Raw genomic sequence first — 6,115 nt, 5'->3', positions numbered from 1 at the left:
CTGGGTGCAGGTTGCAGGGTTTCGCGCAGTTCGCCGGGGTGTCTGCCCCGACTGGGTCCGCACCGCTGCAGGGCCACCATGTAGGTTAAATGCCGAGGTCGTCGGGGTAAGGGGTTGGTTGGTCGTTTTCGAAGGCCAGGAACGCCGGGTACCGTTATTCGGGGGCCAGCCCGCCCCTCCCGGGGGCCCGCGAGCTCCTCGAGGCCGGGTAGGGGCTGTGTTCTCGCTGTGACGTCCTCCACCCCGGCCCCCGCCGAGCTGAAACCTCTGTGTTGATTGAGGAAGCAATGACAGAGCGGAGAGCCTGTAGGTCGGAAGCGAGTGGTTGGGTGGGTGGGTATTGAACTGTTTGTGCCCTACTCGGTATAGATGGTCCGAGGAGGCACCAGTTTCTGAGAGTATCAGGTCAAGTGCATAAAGAGTATCGCGATTTGAAACAAGTAAACCATGCTTAAATGTGTATTAAAAAACTCTTTGCAGAATTGCTTAAATTATATAAATACAATTGCTTCTCTTGAGCCTATGAATCTTGGATTGTAGGTTTTCATTAGCTACTTCTCTCTTTTAAGTGGTTTTGACTTGCTTTGGAAGGTGTGGACCACTGTTTTATCAGGGATGCCCTGAAGTGCTTAGGCCAGACTCCTTGATCACCATGCTTTCTCTGTAGGCCGAAGATCCTCTGCTAATTGATTTTTTTCCTGCACTTTTCATCTTTATTATGAATTACTGACTCCAAGGTGGATCGTTTAAGCTTTTTTCTTAAACAGTGGCCATTTGGGCTTTTATCAGTGTGACCCCAAATTTGAGTATTTTGTCCATAATCTTGTAAAATTTTTATTTGATAGGAAATGCTTTAAACACACCCATTTTTCTTCCTTGTTTTCACCTTGCAAGGAATTAAGTGGAGAAAAGAGTTAAATTTATAATGTCGTGGTGAACCACAGATCCTGAAGCTGGAAGGGGTCTCAGAGATGATATGGTTGAATCCTCTTCTGGCAGAAAGATTTTACAGGAGAGGCAGATGAGACCAGAGAGGTCAAATGATATGCCTAAGGGAACACAGTGCTTTGATGGTAAATCCTTGTAAACATGGACTGCTTTGTAATTGTGTACTTTTTTTCCCAAAAATTGTTTTTAATGTTATATAATACTTACAGATATAGCTGTAAAATACACACTTAAATGAGTTTTAAGGGTTTTTTGGGCAAATTATAATTGTACTAGATTTTTAAATGAATACTAAAAATAGTTAATGTTTCTATGATGGCTTATAGTTTTCTTAATTTTCTCCATTTAATACTCAGCAATTCTGGAGCAAGGCACTGTTATTTCATTTTACCAAGGTGCAGGAACTGACACCCAGATAAGTTAAGCAACCTTCCCAGTGCTACAGGTGCAGAAAGTGAAGCCAGGGCTCTAATCTAGTCCTTTTCACCTTAAGGTTTATGTTGTAAACCATGTTGCGTCAGTTTGCTTTGTTTGTAGTAGTATTCAGTAAAATTTCCAGTTAAAACAGGGGTCCTCAACCCCTGGGCCATGGACCAGTAGCAGTCCATGGCCTGTTAGGAACCGGGCGCACAGCAGGAGGTGAGTGGTGGGTAAGCAAGCGAAGCTTCATCTGCCGCTCTCCGTCGCTCACGTTACCGCCTGAACCACCCCGCACCCCTCCTTCTGTGGAAAAATTGTCTTCCATGAAACCGGTCCCTGGTGCCAAAAAGGTTGGGGACCACTGGGTTAAAAGGTTAGTTGTTCAATATTAAAAGTAATAGCAAAGTTCACAGTCTTGATGAGCTTGAGCTCTTTTCGTCCCCTGAAGGACAGAAGCACATGTACATACACACACAGGTTGCAAACAATATCAGCAGGTAAAAGGCTTCTGCAAGCTGAGGGCACCACTGCCATAGTGCTATTTTTTGTTCCATTGTGTTTTTGGTAGAAGCTTTTAGTGAGAACTCTTAAATGGCTTTGTAACACTTGATGGACTTTATAATCACAAAAATATTATACATTTTGTGTTATACTAGCTATACTTTTTGACTGTTAATACGATGTATCCACATTTGCATTCACAGTGCTTTTAACGTTTTATCAGACTTTAAAATAGTGTTCTTAGTTGAAGAGTGTACTTCAGAACTGCCAGGCCCCCCGTCGGGTCTGAAACTGTAAGCTTTGGGTGGGGCCTGGCATCAGCACTTGTACTGAGCGTCACAGATCATTCTGATGTACACTACAGGCCCAAATCACTGATCTAATTCCAAAAATGTGTGGCAGAAAAGAGACAAAACTTTTTGTTTAGCCTTTTAAAAGAATCTTTTTTAACTCCTTAACTATGCCTGAAGATTACTCATTGAGAGGGCCAGTGGCTCAGTGGGAATGATATATCCAGCAGTACCCAGCCCTTGTGTGTGCACAGCCTCAGCACCTACCCATACTGAGCCCTGTATCGAAATGTGCCTTGTCCTGCTCTATCTCAGCCCTTAACACACTGCCTAGTACAGAAGTACAGAATGGGCATGAAGTGGGCATTTCCTTTTTTTTTTTTTTCGGCCGCACTGTGCAACATGTGGGATCTTAGTTCCCCAACCAGGGATCAAACCCGCACCCCCTGTGTTGGAAGGTGGAGTCTTAACCACTGGACCACCAGGGAAGTCCTGCAGTGGGCATTTATTGAATGAATGCTTTTCACAGCAACAGTGTATGGTAAACAGTGTTCATATCATCATCCCATTTTTACAGATGAACTCTAAAGGTTTTGGTGACTTCCTGGAGCTGAGATATGAGCCTGGGGCTTCTCGCTCCCTACACAGTACTTGTGAATGAGATCGAGGTGTTCTCTCCTCTGGTCCTCGGGCAGGTCTTTTTTCCCACAACACTTAAGCAGTCTGTTCTGCAGTCATTAACTGAGAGCAGGAACTAGATCATGCGGTTTCATTTTGTACCTAACAGAGTAAATGTTTTTTGCCATCCAAGCTTATTTTGAATTTGCATTTAAATGATAAATGTTGAGTCAATGAAAATCAAGTTTTGACTAAATAGTTGTAGATGTGCTAAATTTTTTAAATTACTGTTATCTAGTAGAGATTTTTTTTTTTTTTACCTGTAAGGGTATGTCTTTTGTGATAGCATAAGTAATATTTTTTTTTATCTTCATAGACTAGGAAGACAATAATTACCTTTGTAAGTACTTACGTACATCTATATGTCAATTTTTCTATAATAGCTTATGCTTTATTACTATATACAGCAATCAATTTCTGAAACTTGTTTCTCATTTGTATAATTGACATGTTTATAAAATAAACTTTTAAACCTCACGTAATTGTTGCTAGCCTTTTTTTTTGTTTATGAATTTGGTATCTGAAGAGACGTAATCATTGAATACCAGATTGCACATTCCTTACACTTACACATTATCCTGTTTAATCTTCATAATAACCCTGTGCAGTAGATGGTGTTATCTTTTTTCTCTTTTTTACAACTGAAGAGGCAGAGGCCTTTAACAGAGTAAGAATAACTTCTCCAAAAAGTCACGTGGCTAGCAGGTGGTGGAACGTTTATTAATAGTTATTTCTGCTTATTTCTTCTCTTTTGTCCTTGAGGACTTCGAAAGGAAGAAAACCCTCTTCTGCCCACCTCTGTGATTCTGTCACAGTCAAGCTCTGTCACAGTAGAAGGTTACTTGCGGAGGTTGAGACCTCTGTATCAATGGCCCTTGTTCTTCCCAGGAAGAGAAAGACCGACCCTGCGGTGGATGGATGGTTCTGGAACACAGGAACACTGCCAGAGTGAGTCCTGAGCCCCTCCAGAATGGCTTTTATTGAGAGTTATGACCATTTGGTTTCTGACCTGGGGCTTCCCATGCCTTAATAAGTTGTACTTGACTCAGGTATCTTGGAAACATGATGGAAAATCAGATTATCAGAAAAGTGCACCTGCCCTTAGTCCCATTTTAGAATATGCTCAGGAGAATGTCTTGTTTTTAAATGTCATATAATTGGGACTATCAGTGTTCAGGCTGTGGCCTCTCCCGTTGCGGGTGCTCCGGACGCGCAGGCTCAGCGGCCATGGCTCACGGGCCCAGACGCTCCGTGGCATGTGGGATCTTCCCGGACCGGGGCACGAACCTGTGTCCCCTGCATCGGCAGGCGGACTCTCAACCACTGCGCCACCAGGGAAGCTCAGGCCTGGAGTTCTTTACTAACCCAGCACCACCTCAAGAGCTAACCCACTTGGGACTACCAGCCTTTCACTGATGAAGTCTAGAAGTTAAATAGTAGCATTCCTTGAGTTTCTTAAAGAAATTATTTCCACCCCACAGCCTGTTCACTGCAGGCCAGGGAATGCACCTCGAAGCAGAAGTTCCTTGGAAAAGCTTCTCCCTTAAGTGCTTTGCTTTGGATCCTGCCCTTTCCCTTGGGGAGAGATGGGATGCTGCCTGAGGCTTCTGGCTCTCAGGAGCCTCTGGGTACACTGTTAAGACTGAGGGTCTAAACAACAAATCCCCTTGGTTTTACCCTCAAGTTTGGCCCCTCCTCTACTGATCCCTAGTTTAGGTCTTATCTTCATCTCTATGCCGCTGTGTAGTTCCGCTGTGTAGTTTCCTAGCCTTCCTAACCAGTCTTAACTAGCTGCCTTCCTCATTCATTCATCCTTCCTTGCTCCCTTTGTGCTGCGGCTGAAACAGAGCCTCTCCTAGCCCTCTTCTGTTTATGAAGGTCTTTGATAGTTCTGCATTGCTTAGGGCTGAAGTAAAACCTCAGATGCCTCAGGTGGGGCCTTGGGGGAGGGTGTAGGAGTCTGGCAGACAATCTAAGGGAGGTTAATAAACTGATACAAACACAATTAGTATGTTAAATGGTGGTAGTGACACCTGGAGAGCTCAGTACCCACTTAAAGGGGTAGAGCCCCTCATCAGCTCCTGGAATGTGGTCCAGAGATGACACATCTCAGATTTCTCAAGAGAAACCGGAAATCCAGATTTGTAAACATAAAAATTTCTTAACTTTAAAATGTTAGCAATTTGCAAATGGTTTTTAAACTGTGCAGGCCAAGCAGCGTCTCTTAAGCATGGTTCTGGGCCTCAGAACCAGTTTAGGACCTTGGACTAATCAGATAAAATCCAGACTCCTCAGTCAGGGCAAATGAAAGTCCTTCATAATGGGTCTTTTCAGCCACCTTCAGATTAGAGCGTCATTCAGGGGTAGTCTCCCAACAAAAAAACTGTTGAACTCAAGAATTTTGATTCCTTCTATTGAGCATACATTTTCATCTCAAGGAGAGGGAACTTGGCAGGCAGGAAACAGAAGCCCCCCGTTTAGAAGTTGAATCCAGGGACTTCCCTGGTGGCACAGTGGTTAAGAATTCGCCTGCCAGTGCAGGGGACACGGGTTCGATCCCTGGTCCAGGAAGATCCCACATGCCACGGAGCAACTAAGCCCGTGCGCCACAACTACTGAGCCTGCGCTCTAGAGACCACAAGCCACAACTACTGAAGCCCACGCGCCTAGAGCCAGTGTACCTCAACGAAGAGTAGCCCCCACTCACTGCCAACTAGAGAAAGCCCAAGCGCAGCAACAAAGACCCAGTGCAGCCAAGAATAAAATAAATAAATAAAAAAAAGTTGAATCCAAAGTGTGTGTGTGTTTCCTGTCTCCTTCCAGGGCAGTCACTTGTCTATAGGGTGGGGTCAGGGGATGAGGGTCTCATGACTCCTTGCAGAGACTTCACTGGTGCTCCTGTTGAGTCCCACCATGGCCTTGAGTCCCACCATGGCCTTCCCAGATACGGTGCCTCCGGCTTCCAAGCCTCTCCGGAGGCAGGGGCTGATATGTCTCACTGGCATCTCTCCCAGGGGTCACTATGGTATTTATTAGCTTTCTCCTCTGCCAAGTTAGCTGCCACTGTCCACGCATGTTACATCTTCCAAAAATGAGCTGACCATTTCCATACCCTATGCCTCTTGGATTTTCTTTGTCCTTTAGGTTATATCTCTTTATTCATTTACTGTCCTTTTAGTAGGTTTTGGGAGAAGCCAAGAAATGCATGTTTCGCGATTATCTAGGTGTTTCTTGAGACTCAGGTTTCAACGTGAAATTTGACTTGTTCACAGACGTTT

Source organism: Neophocaena asiaeorientalis, unplaced genomic scaffold (genome assembly GCF_003031525.2).
Source record: "Neophocaena asiaeorientalis asiaeorientalis breed wild unplaced genomic scaffold, Neophocaena_asiaeorientalis_V1.1 scaffold392, whole genome shotgun sequence".
In the NCBI taxonomy this organism is placed as follows: domain Eukaryota; kingdom Metazoa; phylum Chordata; class Mammalia; order Artiodactyla; family Phocoenidae; genus Neophocaena; species Neophocaena asiaeorientalis.
Note: the sequence above shows the minus strand (reverse complement) of the source record.